This window comes from Adiantum capillus-veneris, chromosome 13 (assembly GCF_014529385.1).
Source record: "Adiantum capillus-veneris isolate H3 chromosome 13, ASM1452938v2, whole genome shotgun sequence".
In the NCBI taxonomy this organism is placed as follows: domain Eukaryota; kingdom Viridiplantae; phylum Streptophyta; class Polypodiopsida; order Polypodiales; family Pteridaceae; genus Adiantum; species Adiantum capillus-veneris.
The window spans coordinates 92779397-92798454 of record NC_140943.1 but is presented as its reverse complement, the minus strand read 5'-3'; the positions used below and the strand labels follow the sequence as shown (position 1 = coordinate 92798454).

At 42.5% G+C, this 19058-nt stretch overlaps 1 long non-coding RNA gene across 1 annotated transcript in view; it reads left to right on the top strand.

The window, feature by feature from the left end:
• Window positions 1–1673: 1673 nt before the first annotated feature.
• The window catches only part of LOC147444448 (uncharacterized), a 39643-nt gene continuing 22258 nt past the window's right edge, over window positions 1674–19058 (top strand). The window contains exon 1 of the long non-coding RNA XR_015190119.1: window positions 1674–1893. This is a non-coding gene — a long non-coding RNA (uncharacterized LOC147444448). The remainder of the gene's footprint in view (window positions 1894–19058) is intronic.

Sequence of the window (19058 nt, the reverse complement as noted above, 5' to 3'; positions counted from 1 at the left end):
GGTCTATTCCAACAACTGGATTCAAGTCTTGGCATTCTCAATCCTGGTAATATGCTTTATAGGACTTTCTCAAACTGTGAATACCGAAGCCATTTGATTCCATTCTTCCAAAAAATTGTATTTCTATTGCATTTTGTTGTTGCAAGCTATTGCTATGTAGTAGCTTTTCTAGTTCTTGAAAAACGACAGCATCCACTTTTGTGCAACAAATGAAAGAGAATTTTTCTTTTGATTGGATGAAGTTGGTGTGAAGCAAAAGACCAATCATAAAGAAGCTTACAAAATTGAAATATAGTTTATCGACGTAGTTTATGCCTCATAATGATAATTAAAAAATAAATTTTTTGTACTGTTTACTCCATAGAGAAAGAACTCGTGCAAGCCCTTGGTTTTTAATCATGCAAAACACAGAAATTGTATGGAGTATGGTCCCATTGTCCAAGTATCTTGGCGCCTACCTAGCCATTGTCTCCTATGGCTACCCTCTCATCATATAGAGCAATGAATGGAGAAGAGATGAGATGTGGCATGAGAAATGTGTAAAAATCGAGGAGAACATTTGAATGCATTTGTTTTGATGCTTGGCAAGAGATTACTTGTTTATACGGAGGACAATCGCCAAAAGTACCAGCCTCATCATTTTGTTTGTCCACATTGCTCTCAAGTTATGGTTATGTGGACATGATTGATAGTATAGCTAGATTATCACTCGCTATCTTGCTCAAGTCTCTTGCAAGAACAAAACCACACTTATATACAAACATTTTCTTACTTTTTTGCACTAAATCTATCTATCAAACTCTTCTACTTTCATTGTTTGTATCACATTAGTGGCAGGCCTCATGAGTTTATCACTTGTTTCAGTTGTAGCTGGCTCTTCCATTGTAAGAGCCGAGTCCCCCTAGGGGCTAGTGATATTTGTAGCATTAGGAAAATTAGGCTATATAGGTGCCACACCATACCATATTCTATTTAATAAAATGAAGGGGACACAATCCTAAATGCTAGCAATACTTCTCATTGAAGGTTTTTTTCTTTGTATTACAAGTTGAAAAGAAAACTAACGAATGAGAATTCTCCTTACCAACTTTACTTTTGCAGCATGTTCGTCTCCTATCCACTTTTACTAGAAACAATTCACTTTCCATCCACTCTTACTAAAATCAGAATGTTGTGCTTGGCATTAAATTCTTGTGTGACCACAATTGCAATTTACAAACGTTTCATTTCCTTAATAATCTGAGAGCACAGGGGACTCGGTTCTAAGTCGCCGAGGACGTAATGGGGTAAAAGCTCGCATTTGAAGGGCCCTAGGGTAAAGGGGCCATAATAAGAACATTTAACATGGTCCCGGGCGAAACTCCCCTATGCTGCTCCATTTTGAACAAGGAAGGGCGCATTCCATAGCGATGGTAGTGACCTATCTGCAACGTAAGGCTCGATACAATCGATGCATCAAAGACCGAGATCGGTCGGATTTTGTGTTTTCTCGAGTACTAAAATGCGGGGCCAATAGCAAAACTGCTTTGACCCATTTATAAATTGGAGAAGCCAGCGCGAACCGAGCACACAACCAACGGACGAGATCCATCCTGCCGGCGTAAGCCGCGTCAACTCCCGCCTACTGATGTTCATAAACTGGTACCTTGTACATATAAATTAAAGGGGTCCGCTTGTCCACCTGCTGGACCCCATCCCACAACTCGCCCCCGTACCAGCATGTAAACATGAACTCATTGCTTCCCTTATTCATGCACTGGTAGCTCGTTCGTTCAGGCAGACGAGGAGATGGTGCTCAATTCGAGCTCGCTTCAGTCCGGAAGCAAGAGGGTTCGTGCCGAGGATGAAGTTTATCTTGATAATTTCCATGTACACAAGAGAGATCTTAGCGAGGTGCGTCGTTTACGTCTCTGAGTTCTCTGTGTATTTGTTGCCGTTGTTTGTTTGAGAGAGAGAGAGAGAGAGAGAGAGAGAGAGATGTCTGTGTACATGATGCTGAAGATTTTATATGGGCGTAAGAACAATGGAATGAAAGGGTTGCAAGTGTTTTGGTGCCTTTTCGGGGGGGGGGGGGGGGGGACAACCTGCTTGGTTTTTTGTTACGATTCGTCTGCCCAAGCTATCCCTCTCATGCGCAGCTGAGCCTAACTTTTCCTTGCGCTCCCGCTTACATTCCGTCGCCCCTTTTTCTGGGGGGGTTTTCCTGTGGGAAAAGCCTCTATGAAATCAAGGGACTTTCTTTGTGATGATCTCAAAAATCTCATGCAACAAGAACAAGAAAGGAATCTGCAACACAAGAAGGAAAAGCTTGTATCTTGGGAGAGGTCGTTTGCGTCTATGGCAACGATCCTTCTCATCTAGCCAAAAACCTAAGCAGCAAGATGGTTTTTCATTCTTCCTCTTGTTCTCGTGCAAGGTTGACTCAATTTTCTTTGGAAATCACGAATGACCACATTGTAAAGCTTTCTTTTGTACGCAAAGGTGTCTTTATGGTGCATCCCTTGAACAACAAGCTGCACCCACTAGATGACATCTATTCCCTTCTTTCTGGTTGTGCTATATTTTCCCAGTTGTCTTTTGTATTTTGAAGCTCTTTCTTTGTATGCAAATGCATCTTTATTGTGCATGCTTTTTCGATGAGCGTTGTGAACAATGACTTGTGTTATATTTTTATATTTTCTAGAGGGATTTTTGAGGTCAGGAAGTTGATTTCAAGTAATGCTGTTGATTGGGGTTTGGTTATTCCTTGCTCTCATTGTTGCATTTTGGAGTTTTTTCAATGTACAAGGTCTTGCGCCAACGTCCCCCTTTGCTTCTTTGGAAAATGGATGTAGGCATCTCTTGTAGAAATCTGAAATGGTTGTCTACCATTTTACTCCTCAATGGAGTTTGTCGAGGAAGCGAAGTCATTGAACTTTTGATGATCGGTTGAGATTGTGAACAACTGCAAAGGGCGCCTCTGTCCACAATAGTATAGGTAGCTCACGACTCATGAGCATAGGTTGTTGGAGATATGTCATCACTAGATGGTGCCATTTAAGGTTGCATATCATGGCTATATGGCCACAATGGCCTTACATATTGTCACAAACTGTTGACGTGTCAAGCCTTTGAAGAAGAGAGTCAACTTACAAATCCTGGCCAACGGACCTAAACCCTAGAGGCAACAAGTAGCAGATGAAAAAAGTTTCACCAACTTATAGATCCTCACCGAGTGGGGACAACATAATAAAGTATTTACCAACTTTTGGGACCTCGTTTGATGAAGCCTAGGTCACAAAAAAAACAAAGGTAGACCCACCCTGTCACAAACAAGAGCGCACACGAATAATGAACAAGATGAAAATAAATAATCTTTCAACTAAACAGAGTTGAGGAAGAAGTTCGACACAGTATTTGGGATCAGAAGATGGGCTGGTCCCTCCTTTAAAGAGAATCCTTTATTAGGGAGAATCTTTTTACAAGCATAAGAATCGAAAAAAATCCCTTCGTTCTAATTCCCTGACTTGATAGTCGTTCCTTCTCGTAAGGGAAATCCGAGAGACGAGCTCTCAATCCTTTTTTCGTCTGTACTCGGAGTCGACTTCGCAAACAATTTTCGAATTCTGTTCCCAAAATTTCCAAGCGTAAGCTTTGATACCACTGTCACAAATGGGAATGCACACGAATAATCAACAAGATGAAAATAAATAATCTTTCAACTAAACAGAGTTGAGGAAGAAGTTTGACACAGTAGTTGGGACCAGAAGATGAGCTGGTCCCCCTCTTAAAGAGAATCTTTTATTAGGGAGAATCTTTTTACAAGCACAAGAATAAAGATGGCTTTTGAGAAGCTTTTCTTAAAAAGCGGAATATTTGAATGAGTTTATCGGGAAGAGCAGACGCTTTTCCGCGAGAAATCTATGTCTACATTGCATTTGTGCATGTGGTTGCATCCAGGGACGCCTGGGAAGTGTTGTGAAAGGCATTGTTTTTAACTTATAAGGTTTTATTGATTTTTTGGGCAGGTTCAGACCAATTTTAAAAGATGCCGATCGTCCACTTAATAAGTGGATAGCCACTTAGAAAATAAAGCAACAAAACCAACCAACGAATCCTCTCTCCCTACTTCGAGTAGAACATAAAAAAAAAAAACCGTCGCGATCTCTATGCGGGCAGTCTTTGCTCAGCTATTCCTGCTGTGGCCAGGGAGCTATAAAAGCATCACATGTCCTCACTCAAGGAAGTTGTTGCGAGCACCAGCAAGAGGAGACTCTGTCGTCAGAAGACGCAAGAGATCGCGAGACTACGTACGGAGCATGAAAGTTGCTTTTTTCGTGAAAGAGCAACAGGTATCTATGGTGGATTCGCCATACGAATCATCGCGAAGGAGATGCGGGAAGTCTTCGGTCTACGCTTGGGAATTTCGGGAACGAAATTCGAAAATTATCTGCGGAGTCTTGACTCCGAGTACAGATGGAAAAATGATCGAGAGCTCGTCTCTCGGATTTCCCTTACGGGAAGGAACGACCATCGAATCAGGGAATTAGAACGGAGGGGTTTTCTTCGATTTTTGTGCTTGTAAAAAGATTCTCCCTAATAAAGGATTCTCTTTAAGGGGGGAGGGGTAGCACATCTTCTGGTCCCAAATACCGTGTCCAACTTCTTCCTCAACTCTGTTTAGTTAAAAGATTATTTATTTTCTTTTTGTTGATTATTCGTGTGGGCTCCCGTTTGTGACACACACAACCCCCTGCCCCCCCCCACTCACACACATACACACACAAAAGCTTTTACATAGGTGGTTGATGACATGGCATGATTGTATGGACAATCCCTAAGTTTTCGCTAACATGCTAACATATCGCATTGACATGCTGTTGATGTGGTAGTATGGATTTTTGCAAATCGTGTTGATGCTTTTTGGAGCAGCTGATGTTGGACTAGATGCTTTAGGCTTCGTGCTTTTCATGTAAACTGCTTTTGAAGGGCCAAGGGCCTTTAAATACGTGCTTAGGACCCATTCTCTTGAGTCTTCCATGTGAGTGTAGAGTGCAAGGTTTCGACGTTGTACTAAGTTGAAGCAATATAAATAAATATCGAAAGGGGCCGTCACAATACGAGCACCACGTGCTTGTCGAAAAAAACAGACTGAACAGACTTTTAACAATTGAATTGAAAGAGAGAGACGATACACGACACGGAGTGGCGGAATTCCACCCTAGAGAGTATTGGCCCTAAACCTTAGCGCCCCTTTCTATATTTCTTTATATTGCATCAACACAGTACAAGCCGGTACTCCAGACTCTGCACCCTCACCAGGAAGCATGCCAGAGAATGAGTCCTAACCTCATATTTTAAAGGCCCTTGGCCTGAAAAGCAGTTACAGTGAAAATCCTTCAAAACTCAAAAGCTTCTGGTCCAAAAAGCAGTGCCAAAAGTTGCCAGCGTAATTTACGAAAATTCGTACAGCCTGCCACGTCATCAGCCAGTGCAAAACATGGAAATCCGTACAGCATGACACGTCATCATGTCATCGTAATTTTCAAAAAATCTGCCACGTCATCAGTTTTTGCGTGTGTACGGGTCTTGCTTTATTTTAATCCTTTATGTCACTTAGGGCCCCATCGAACAGGGTTTCCATAAGTTAGTAGGACTTCTTCTTCTGTTACTTGTTCTTCTTAGGGTTTAGGCCCCTCGATCAGCATCTGCAAGTTGGCTCCATTCTTTAGGCTTTGACACATCAGCAGTTTGTTACAGGGGTGCCAGGGTTTAAGGCCAATGCTCTCTTAAGGTGGAACTCTGCCCACTTCCCATCTCGTGTGTCATGCACTCTCTTAGTTCAGTTGTTTTGAAGCGTTTAAAGCTGTCTCGTCTTTTCTTTCTTGTTGGCACGTGGTGGCCTCCCGTTACACACATGCCTTTTAGTCTATTTAGCCGAAGTAGGAAGCTGTTGTCCTTTCCAACAGTCGACATTTGTGTGCAAATCTATCATCCAAAGTATTTGGACAAGTTTGTGTTGTTGAACCTCTAAACGACGCAGGCTACTGTTTGGGGAGCAAATGGATTCCCCAAACAACGTAGACTGTGGTTTGGGGAGCGTTTGGTTGTACTAGGCCTTTGAATCTCATGGCCTGGTTCTCTCGAAAAGTATGCATGGCGGAGTGTGGCCTTTGAAATTTGAATTTCTCATGGCTTGGAACCTCGGTTCTTAGGGAGAGTATTCAACGGCGAGGTTATGTCTTTGTCTTGTACTTGCATCTGTAATCATTTGTGTTGCATCATGATGTGCCAGTCATATTTTCTTGTGAGATTGCTTGGGTATGTAATATTAGTGCATTGAGACATCCCTTTGAAGATCAACGTGGTCTGGGTGTGATGGCTAACATTGCTATGCTAGAATATTAAGAGCTTCGACTCGGAATGAGAAAATTGATTGACCCTTGAAATGAACCTCGATTTTTGAGCGAATGTGATTGAGTTTTGTAGGTCTTATCGCAAACGATTCCAAGAGGGGTGTATGTCACTAACTGCTGACGTGCCAACCACTGAAGGCGAAGGGGGTTAGGACTCCCTCATCCTAACCCTAGCCAACTTGCAGATCTTTGCAGAGGGGCCTAGAGCCTGGCGCAAGAAGAAGAAGAAGAAGAAGAAGAGGACCCTATCAACTTATTGAAGATGGCCTAGGGGCCTAAAACCCAAAGAGGGTTAGGATTAAAAATCCTAACCTTGCCCAACTTACAAGAACCGGCCCAAGGACCTAAAAACCTAAAACAACTAGCAGAATGCAAATCGCATGAGCATGATGACATAGTAGGATTGTACGAACCAGCCCGCAATTGGCGGAAGCAATTGATGACGTGGCACTTTGTACAAACCAGCCCAATGGTCGCTTGCTTTAGGACAAAATGCTTTTAGAGCAATTGCTTTTCATGTACCTGCTTTTGAATAGGCTAAGGGTTCTCTATCGCAATGAATCACTATGGGCTCTCTTTCTCAGAGTCTACCGTGTGGAGAAGTAGAGTAGAGTTTTTAAAGCTTGTACCTTGTTGAGCAGTATAAAGAAAGAGGGGTGCCACAGTGCCAGGTTTTGGGGTCAGTGCCGTTTGGAGTGGAACTCCGCCACTTTGTGTCTTGTGTGGATTCTCTCTCTCTCTCTCTCTCTCTCTCTCTCTCTCAGTTCAGTTGGATTGAAGTGCTAAAAGTTTGTTCTAGTCTGTTCTTTCCGGTTGGCATGTGGTGCCGTCCCATTGCACATTTATGCCTTGTGTAGGGTTTTTTTAACTCAAGTGATAGATGACAGATCTTTACCGTTCCTAATGGCTTTTATTAGTTCTTGTAGATTTATAGTTTCCAACTTAACAATTTTCAAGTGCACAAATTTTAAATATCCTAATTTCATTAAATAGAAATTATACTAAAAAATTTTAATTTCACTAAACAGAAATTACACTGAAATACAAATTTGAATATCCTAATTCATTAAATAGATAGTACACTGAAAATAAGAAAATAGTCAATTTAGCAACATTCTAATTAATTGTCTTCAGCTGTTGTGCTTGTACATATCCTTCCAAAATCTTGGAATAAGGTGCTAGTTCTTGCTCGGTCATCCATTGAGCATTGAAAGTGGAGTAGTCTTTATACTCCGTTTAATCTTTCCGGACTTAAGTGGCCGCTCTTGATGGTAAATGATATGATGACTGAAGTAAACTAACATGGAAAGCATTGTAGATCCTTCAATTAGGCGGTAACTCTAATTAGAATGTTACATCGTTCACTTGGTCAATTATCTTAAACGGCCCATAGTGATTCACTGTGATGCTTAAGGTGATTGCATCTGTGTAGTGCCTAACCTAGAAGCCCATGCAATGGCTTTTGAAAGCAGATGGCTAGGATGTAAAAATGCATGCCTTGATCTATGAGAAGGAGCTTATGACTGTAATTCACGCTTTGTCTACCTCGAAGCATTATCTTCAAGGAGCGAACTTTGTGATCAAATTAAATCATGAGAGTCTAAGATGTTTTCTTCAGAAGGGAAATTAACTGAGAAACAAATGAGATGAGCAAAACCCTGTCCATGTTTTATTTCCAGCTCCTCCATATGGTTGGAACTAAAAACGGGGTTGCATGCACACTGTTTAGAAACTCTGAAGCTGAGCGTGAATGCAATCACTTATGGATATCACCATGAACGGGAATCACTTCCCAGAAAACCCAAACTTTGCCTCCATTTGGAGGTTGCTACAAAACGGACAAAATGAGTATCCCTATTCAATTCCGAATGGGTACCTCTACCACCAACCAAGCAATTTGTATGGCGACACCATTGAGGAAGAGAATTATGGATAAAACACATGCTTCGCCTTATGCAGGTCACTAGGGTATTCTCCCTACGACCTTGACATTGGAACGTCAGTACGTTAATGAATGCTTAGTTTGCCAAAAAGTGAAGTACGGTCATCACAAGACGCCCGAGTTACTCCAACCTTCGCCCGTGCCTGATCAATCTTGGGGAAGTCTCCATGGAATTTATTATGGATTTTTCTAAGACTCAAACTGGAAATGATGCAATATGGACCATTATGGACAGATTTAGTAAGCACGCTAACTTTATTCCAATCAAGAAAACGATCAAAGTAGATTATATGGCTAGGATTTTTTAGCAAGCATCATGGGATGCCAAGTCTATTGTGAGTGATCAAGATCCTCGCATGACAGAAATTTTTTGGTGTGCCTTGTTTGATAACCTTGGTACGAAGCCTTCTACATATCATATCCAAACGGATGGGTAGAGTGAGATTGCCAACTCCACAGTGTTACATATGTTGAAATCGTATGTGTCGGACAAACATTTTGACTAGGAAAAGTATTTACCTCTTGTCGAGCACGCGTATAACAATGCCGTATATTCTTCTACGGGCAAAGCTCCTTTTGAGATCCTTTAGGGTAAGCCTTTCTCCCACTGAACCTTTCAACTAAGGATAAGATATTTGCAATAGATGAGTTCGTCCGAGATATGGACACTGCCTATGGGCAAGTCAAGAGAGCAATGTTACGCTCTCAAGAAAAACATAAGAAAGTTGCCGACAATCACAACAGGAGTTTGGATTTGACAATTGATTAATTGGTCTTACTCAAGTTTGAGAAGGCGAGAGTAAAGATACAATCTACTCATAATAAGAAGGTGGTTAAAATTTCCAACCATCGCAAATGGTTTCCTTAAGTCTGGTACTATCAGAATAGGACCATGGCTCAGAAGATGTTTTAGCCTCTCAAAGGCAGCTTGTTGTCTCTTTCCCCATTTGAAAGGGATCTTCTTTGTTAGGTTATGGAGTGGTCCTGTGTCACGTGCACATCTACCCTGTGTGCATGTGGACAAGCTATAACTACTATTTCTAGGTTTTAGGAAAATTTAGTAAGTGTTCTGGCAACTTTGTGAGGGTGCAATGTATTTTTTTTGTGGAAAAGCCTAAGCTTTTTGCTCAACTATTTGGAGATAAACTATAAAATTTTGAGCAAAATTGTCAAGGTTTATAATAGTATTAGAAACAAAATTAGCTTCTCAAACACTATCCAAGTCATAATGATTAATAAGTTGTAATATGATTTTCATTTAGAAGAGGCAATTTTCTAAATTTTAACATAATTTTTAAAAGTATATTCTCTAGATAAAAATTACAAATTTAGCTATAAAAGTCTATACATCTTACCTAATGCTCATATTTTTGGTGATAGCATGTAAAATTTAACTCTTAGTTATAGCCATTAACCCTCGGGTTCAAATTGTGTTTTTAGCCAAATTAGTGATATATTGCCAAAAAAAAATTTACACTATGAGGGTGTGTTGCTAAATGGACTATTTTCTTATTTTTTTGAGCAATTTTTTTTAATTGAAATTAGGATATTTAAATGCGTGCACTTGAATCATAAGGTTAGGATTAGTAGATCTACTGGAAATAATAAAAGCCATCAGGAACCATAAGGTTAGGATTAGTAGATCTACCGGAATTATTAAAAGCCATCAGGAACCACAAGGTTATGATTAGTATATCTACTGGAATTAGGATATTTAAATGCGTGCACTTGAATCATAAGGTTAGGATTAGTAGGTCTACTAGAATTATTAAAATCTATTAGGAACAGACAATTCGATGTGTCATATGATGGGTGACATTAAGCATCGCGAAGGGGTTGTACTGTTAGTTCGGTAGGAGAGACCGGGAAACAGATATTTTTGATGCGTGACGTGATGGATGACTGGAGCATGGGAAAGGGAAGGTTTCATTGGTTTGGTAGGAAATTCGAACTGGAAAAAGGCATACTCATAAAAATGCAAGCACAAGAATAAAGATGCTTCTGAGAAGCTTTTTCTAAAAAGCGGAATATTTTGAAGTGTTTTTTGAGAAAAGCAAATTCTTTTCCACGAGGAATCTGTGTCTCTATTGCATGTGTATCTGAGAACTACATCCGATCACGCTTGGAATGTGACTGTGTAGCATCAATTTTCAACTCACTCAGTTTTATTGATTTTTGTCTAGGTTCACATTAAAAATAAAGTGACCGGTCGTCCACTTAAAATAAACCAAACCTCAATTAAAAAAAGACCAACGCCAAAGTTGTACGGCTGAATTTAACGTAGCCTCCTCCCTCTTTCTCTCTCTCTCTCTCTCTCTCTCTCTCTCTCTCTCTCTCTCTCTCTCAGTCCCGTCCCTCGTGCTGCCTCCCCCCCCCCCCCCCCCCTCCCCCTGAAGGGGATCGGGGAGCACCACAGATGGAGAGTGAGAGAGAGAGAAGAAGACACACACGATGTGGGTGGGGAGACTGTGAAGTGGCAGCTTCCCCTATACAATATACTCACTATAAGTATAGGGTAACAGTGGGCGGGCGCCCATGACCTGGGCGACCGATCAAGGCACATAGGCCTTAACCCCAACAACCTTCCACTTAAAGGCCAATGTGCCTTTAAGCAAGATCTACTAGTGTACAACTAATAGAAGGTGAGATATTCTCTCAACGTATGCCCATTGACTCTCGATGAGCTAGTGCATCCGGCTCTATTGATAGACAAACATCCTGCTGCGAAAGCCACACAGAGCTAGCTCCAAGCTGTGCAAAGAGTCTACAAGAGCTCATGCACTCCTGCAAGTATCGGTCCAATACCTGCAAACCTCCCCTATGCTCTATGTCGAGATCAGTCATTGAACAACTAATCAACCCTATTGCAAATGCTCCCACTGCAACTGCTATGTCGGGTCTCGAGATCAGCATCTCGTACATGAGGACACCGAACGTTGATGCAACCCTGGCAATCTCTGCCACCTCCAACTCAGAACTCAACTCATGATAATCGTGTCCCCTATCATAGAGACCATGGCACTCTGACTCCGAGCTCTGGAGTGACTCTTCGTGCTTACCACATATCACATGTGTACCAAGAGTATCCATCTGTCTTGAATCTGCATCAAGATCTGGCATAAGCATATCAAGAAATGACTCCACAATAGTCGCCATCTTAGCATCCATGTGAGTCAACTCTGTCATCACCTCTGATGACTCATCCTGCTGTGACTCACTAGAGTTGTCCCGCTCTACCTGTGCATCCGTAGATGCAACCTGCACAACAAGGTCACTGCTCTGCACTCCATGCAAAGCATCCTGCAACCCACAAGCAAAAGAGACTCGCCTGCTCTTTCGCTCTCTACCTGGCTGCACGATCACAAAGACAACACCGTCTCTCCCGTGATCCACATGCAATGGGTAACCTGTACCACTCCTGGCACCTCGCAATCACTAGCGAACCCAAATGCATCACAAAATCTCTCTCTCGTAGCGAAATCTGACATCCACAATCTCTAAGCTGACCAATCGAGATCAAACTCACTGTCAAATCTGTTACATAGCGCACATGTCGTAACAAGTAAGATGCACCACTCGGTAATGACAGTCTCACATCTCCTGCACCTGCTATCGCATGCACCGAGCCATCGGTCAAACGTACACTACCAAGCATCCCGCTAGAATAGCTACAAAACCATTCACGATGCGGCGTGACATGAAACATAGCATCTGTATCTAGCAACCACTGCGAAGGGAGTGCACTATCCACATGTATAGCATCTCGTGCATAGATTGAGGTAAAAGTGACATCCCCGTCACTAGTATACTCTGACACTACATCTGCCTCAATTGTCAAAGCAACTAAGTCCATGGCATCACTACATACATCTCTGAGACTGCCATGTCTCCTACGATGTCGCATACGACGAAAACAGCGCCGTCTAACGTGTCCAGAATGACCATAATACCAACATGTCACCTGTCGACGTACTCGTGAATGTATATGTTTCACACGAGTCCGTGATGACTCAGATCTATCATACATATCATGTAATCTGCGCCAAAGTGCTCTCGAATTAGTCTCATACATAACAAGAGCATATACAGATTCCGCAAGGTGCAAAGAGAGTGTAGATAGTGCCATCTCCTCTAGCTCCTGCCACCACTGATCGTCATACATGTTTGAAGGTCTACCTACATCACCACTCAATGGTCGATGCAACCCTCACTGTGTCAATGCATGAAGCATACACTCTCTCCATGCTGCAAAGTCTGACCCATCAAACATGCACATTTCGGAGAGATCATAATCTGAGCGATCACCTATCTCTGCCATGAGCACAATGTAGCAAACTAGAAAGAAAAACCACCTCGCCAACAACACCTGGAAACTGTCTACAAATATGGCCAGAAACACAATGTAAAACCTGTGAGACATACTCCAAAATCGAGCTCCCGCAATGTCAATACAAGCCTCGCCTGCTCTAGTATCACACTGCAATCTGTGAGCTAATCACCAAGCCCACACTATGCGATATCGATGCATACACATGCACAAATCTCCCACCTGCAGAGAACAGCGCACGCAAATGTTGAGTGCAACCCCCAATCTCTACCTAGATCACATAAATGATACGCATAAAACTCCTGGGAAAATTTCGCCAGAGTTTCGACGCACAATGGCTATCAACACAAAATAACCATTGTCCTGCAAGCTCAATACAATGAGCAATCAATGCGTGTCAAACTACACTCAACATACATGCATAAGCTCTGGAAAACTATGGAAAACATTGCTCGAGATCACAAGACTCTCCCACCCGAGAGCAAACCACTGTCTCAAGCAAAGAAAGATACACAACTCCTCACTCTTGCGAGAGTGGATACAAAAAACACAAAACTGTGTCCAAACTGACAAAACCTGTCAAAGTGAGAGTAAACACTCGATCACAAACTATGGTGAGAATCTGAGAAAAATCCGACAGAATTTTCCCTGAAAACTGAGCAAAAAACTTAAGTACAATCTCTACCATAAACCATAACACTACTCAATTCCAATGAGTAGAAATGCCAAAATGGCTCTACATTTTCACATACAATAGCAATCCGCACTCAACGTACATCAACGGAGTGACCGCACATAAACAAGCGCCAAAAGATTTGCAATCCGGAAACTTGATCAATGTGAAAACAATGCTCTCAAGGGAGCTCACCGGCACTTGAAAGTGCTCGCCAAAATGCATGTATAATGGGCATCAACCATGCGCCATAACCATATGCAAACCATCTGCAAAGACCATGAATCCAAGCACAAAATCATTGCCAAAGTATCATGTGAAAACCAGTGAAAGAAGCTCCACCTGTGTGCTCCAAAAAACTGCGTCTCTCAAGAGACCGCCTCGGTGGTGTGTAAACGCCTCCGTACTTCGTTGCCCAAGTCTACCAAAAAAAACCCTCAAACCACAAGCTTAACACAAGTTGCAATTGCATCTTCAGCTTAGAATTTATGCACTCAACATCAAGCATCTCCCGTGCTTCCAAAAGTGCATCAAACTCGCACACAATGCGACAACAGAAAATCTGGAATTTTTGTATACAGTCGGTCTGAGCTGAATATCAGCAAAACGGTGAGAAATTTGCAAAAGGTTTCACTTTGCAAAGTTGTAGACCACGTCGAAACGGATGGGCATAGTGGATAGAATTCTCAGATCTGCAATCTACAAGGAGAAAAACGAATTTGAAAACAATGCTGCTGCGCACACAATTTTAGGGCAGCACCTTCACTTACACACAATCTTCCACACTCCTTTCTGAGCTTCCACAAGAGCATACATCACTCTCAACTGAGCTCACAAGCTCCCATTGCATTCTCACAAAGCTTCCAAGCTTTCTTAATCTCTCTACCGTCGAGAGCGAGCGAGCTATCGCCTCGAAGCTCTCAAAGCCGTTGAGAGCGAGCGAGCTATCGCCTCGAAGCTCTCAAAGCCGTCGTGCTCTCCGCGGTCACTATAGCTCTGATACCAATTGAAGGGGATTGGGGAGCACCACAGACGGAGAGTGAGAGAGAGAGGAGGAGACACACACACGATGTGGGTGGGGAGACTCTGAAGTGGCAGCTCCCCCTATACAGTATACTCACTATAAGTATAGGGTAACAGTGGGCGGGCGCCCATGACCTGGTCGACCGGTCAAGGCACATAGGCCTTAACCCCACCCCCCCCCCCCCCCCCCCCCCCCCCCCCCTTGCCACACCTCCTCGCGCTCCCCCCTCGCCCACCCCTACTGCCCCCTGCATTTTCTGCAGACAGCCTTGTAGCAGACTTGGACACTCCAAGTCGAGAATCTACCGCGACAACACAAATAACCACTTCAAAACAGTTCACAATTCACAATTGATTCGACAATGGCCCAACGGAGTTCCGTGCCTAGAGTTATTGGCCCCAAAGACTGGCACCCCTTTCCGTATTTATTTTTGTATTAATCTGAGTTCAAAGTACAAGAGTGCGGGCAGACGCTCACACTCAAACTCTGCGTCCACATGCTCTGAGTTATGAGGCCCCTGTCAGCTTATTTAAAGAGTAAAGGGATGCCAAAAGCAGAGCCCCAAAAGCTTCTTTTAAAAGCTTCCCATAAAAACTGCCTCTGAAAATAGGTTTTTAAAATTAAAGCAACTTTAGTTTCTCTCTCTCTCTCTCTCTCTCTCTCTCTCTCTCTCTCTCTCTCTCTCTCTCTCTCTCTCTCTCTCAACTACTTGCGTAGCATAAAACAATGCCCAAAAGCTATTGAAGCTTTTTGCGTGGGATTTTCTCATGCGTAGACAACGTCATCCCAAAAAGAAAAACTTTCGTGTACTGTTGCCACGTCATCAAGCCCGTGAAATGCGCCGCAAAACGCGTTGGCGTTCGTACTGCCATGTTGCAGATCCTCCGCAGATTCTGGGTACAGCCAGCCACGTCAACTGCAGCCATCAGGCAAATGTGGGAGTACCATCGGGGTGTGTGTGGATGTGTACTGTCATGCCACGTCACCGATTTGTGACATACCCCCCTCTTCAAAAATCAAGACATCTGTTGACAAAGGAGCGGAGTAACTCCTCTCTTGTTCAACCCACTGCACCAGATCTCCGGCCAAGCTGAATTTTGGGTTCTTTTTGGAATAGACTATGCTAAACCAAAAGCTTCAATGTAAAGTTTCACAATCTGAGGAGTATCTGCTAGATCCTCCTCGTCCATCCACTTCGCATTTAATGCAGGATAGTTCTTTAATTTAACCAAGAACCACCTTCTTACTTTACCCTTATTCTTTGTGTCCTTATGTGCCAAAATCTATTTAGGAACAAGGATCTCCTCGTTTTCCTCCACTTCAGGTTGCTCATTGGACTCCCCATCTTCAAGCACATCACCTTTAAAAGGTTTCAAGAGACTCACATGAAATACATTGTGAATTCTCCAAGTGTCAGGCAGTTTCAGTCAGAAGGAGATATCATTGATCTTTTTGGAGATCTGGAAAGGTCCATAGTATCTCATACTAAGCTTTGGAAAAAGCCTCTCCTTTCCTTCTTCTTTCTCAGGCATGCCTTCTCAAAACGTAAGAGCATCCAATCATCCTCTTTCAATTTCAAATCGTGACGATGGCGATCCGCTGCCTTTTTTTTTCATTCTTAAGATTTTTGCAAAGCCTCGCGGACCTTAGCAAAAGCCGTGTCTAAGTCGCACGTATACTCATCAGCTTCGAAAATCTTATCTTTCGTGCTTAGGAAGGGTGGAAGGTTTGCAGCACCTTCAACAATCTTAAATGGCGCCTTTCCCGTCGAAGAGTGTATCGTGTTATTGTAGGAAAATTCCACCAAAGGTAGATACTCTTAGCATTGAGTCTTCTGATCCAAGATATAAGACTTCAATAAATCTAAAACCACTGAATTGGCAATCTCAGATTGCCCGTCAATCTGCGGGTGGAAAGATGACGAGAACTCCCAAATTGCCTTCCAAAACAAACTCGTAAATTTGGGGTCCCTGTCGGAGACAATCGTCTCAGGCATGCCATGTAATCTAAAAATCTGGGCCACCAACAGTCTCTAAATGATCCGGCTTGAATGTTTTCTTCACTGGAATGAAATGAGCTTGCTTGCTAAATCTGTCAATAACAATCCAGATACCATCGTGACCAGTTTGTATTCTCGGGAGATGAAAAATGAAATCCATTGCAATACTTTCCCAGGGGCGGGTGGGTATAGACAAAGGCTATAACAATCCCTGTGCTTTATGCCTGTCAAACTTGAACTTCTGGCATACCAAGCAACTGTGCACAAACTCGTCCGAATCTTCTTGAGTCTCGGCCAAAAGAAACATCTCTCTACCCCTTTCAAGGTGGTAGCAATGCCGCAGTGACCCGTAAAAGACGAACAGTGGTATTCGGTTAGAACCTTTTCCTTCAACGACTGTGTAACGCACAACATGGTTTTCTTCATCAAGTAGCCATCCCGAATGGAATAGTCCGCTACTATCTCCCCTTTCTGTATTCAACTGAATACATCTGCAAAATCTGTTATGTGCGTACCGACCATATCCTAGAAGTTCCTATGATGTATCGCGGAATAGCCAGAAACAACGGCTTTCGGGACAAAGTATATGCCACCAATTTCTTCTGTCCTTGCACATGGATAATCCGGAAGTAAACTGTTGCAAGATGTTTACCCATCGCATGTGATTTTCCGATAGCTGCTTCCATGACAAGTAGCATAAACCCCCATCATCTGTGAAAAACCATAAAATCGGCTTCGAGTAGGTAATGTCGCCACTGAACCAAAAGCTCTTTCTCACATATTTGTACTGTCAATTTCGGCTCTCATAGGCAATGACATTGGCCTTCTTGCATTAAGACTGCATCTAGACTACGACCACAAGTATCACAATATACTTCAAACGACTTTTGAAAATCCGGCAAAGTCAAAAATTGGTCGTGTAGTCAAATTATGTTTCAATTCCTGAAAGGCAGTCACTTTTGTGGGTTCCCACGAGAAAGGGACTCCTTTCTGTGTCAAGATATGCAAAGGGGAAGCAACTTCTGCAAACTTTTAAATGAACCGGCTATAGTACGCACATAATCCCAAGAAGCTTCCAACTTCATGGACATTCTTCAAATCGGGCCAATCACGGATAGTCTCTATCTTGGCCAGATCCATCTGCACTCCTGCTGTTGTGTCCCAAAAAGTGTATCTTTGGTAGGAAAAATTCACTTTTCTTCGCATTAATCACTAACTCGTGATCTCGTAATTCCTGAAAGACTTGAAGCAAATATACTCTATGTTCTGCCTCATCCTTGGAAAAAACAATGATGTTGTCAAAGAAGGTGCCAACAAATAGTCTATACTCTCGAAAAATCATGTCCATCATCCGATTAAATGTCGCAGGAGCATTGGTTAAGTTAAAAGGCAACACCAACAACTCAAATAACCCAAAAGTCATCCGAATGGTTGTCTTGTAGACGTCTTCCGGCGCGATTCGGATCTGATGATATCCACTCTTCAAATCAATCCTGCTAAAACACGAGGATCCCTGTAATCTGTTGAGTATATCATTGATCCTAGGAATCGAAAATCTGTTCTTGATGGTGATTTTGTTGACAGCTCTATAATCGATACACATTCTCCAAGATCCGTCTTTTTTTTCAAAACCAACAACACTGGAGAGCAATACGGTGAAGTACTAGGCTAGACAAGACCCTTTTCCAAGAGGTCTTTCACTTGGTTCATAATCTCTTCGTTCTGGGGCCTCAGTCTATCGAACGTAATTCCAAATCGAGTTTCCAATTCAAGAAGTTGGCCTTGGGTCCTTCAAAAGAGCTTCTTGATCTTTTCCTTTGCCCGACAAAATTTGTACTTTCATTCATTAAATTCGGTTCAGGCCCCACGCAATGTGGTACCAGTTCAGCTTTTTATCTGCCTTTTTGACCACGTCTCTTAGCTGTTTTAGAACTTCTTGGCCTTTCTTCATCCTGTTCATTCGGTGCCTTTTTAGGGAACTTCGTGGAGATATGCCTAGTTTCCCCGCATTCAAAGCACTTCCCCTCCTTTATGTAGAGAGCCCTCTCTTGAGGAGCAAGCTTGGGTTGTGCATCCTTTTCTTTCTGTTCTGGGTTTCTCTTTCTTTTTCTACTTTCATTTTTCGAAGTTTGTTGAACTCTTTGCGTCATGATCTCATCTGTGAGGTAGGTCAGACTGCTAGAGTAAATGGCAAAACCTCGTTTTTCATGACTCATCAACTCTAGAATGGAAGCTGACTTTTGTTCTAAGCAGTGATCTCGGATCTCTGTAGATAGACCCAAGGTAAACCGCTCAATCTGTTCCTTGAGCGAGATCTTATTAAATGAAGAAGCGGATAGAAAAGAGCTCCAATATCTCTCGCAATAAGCGTCCATTGTATCCTTCTTGGTCATCTGAAGATGGTTCCAAGCAGTTCGTATATCGCGTTCATACTCTCGAGTCAGCCAAGAAGAAATAAAAAGCCTCTTGAATTTCAACCATTTAACTGGTGCAGTCTTGTTTAATGGAAGCGTGGACCACCAAGTTCGAGCATTCTCTTAAATGTAAGAGGCAGCTCTCCGAATCTTAGAGTGCTCTGAGTAACGCCCTCCCACAAAAGCGATGTCAAACTATTGTACAAAAGACGAAGCCTTCGAAGCATCTCTATAACCAGAAAACATGTCAAATTTAATTGACTGTCCACCTTTCTTAAACTCTC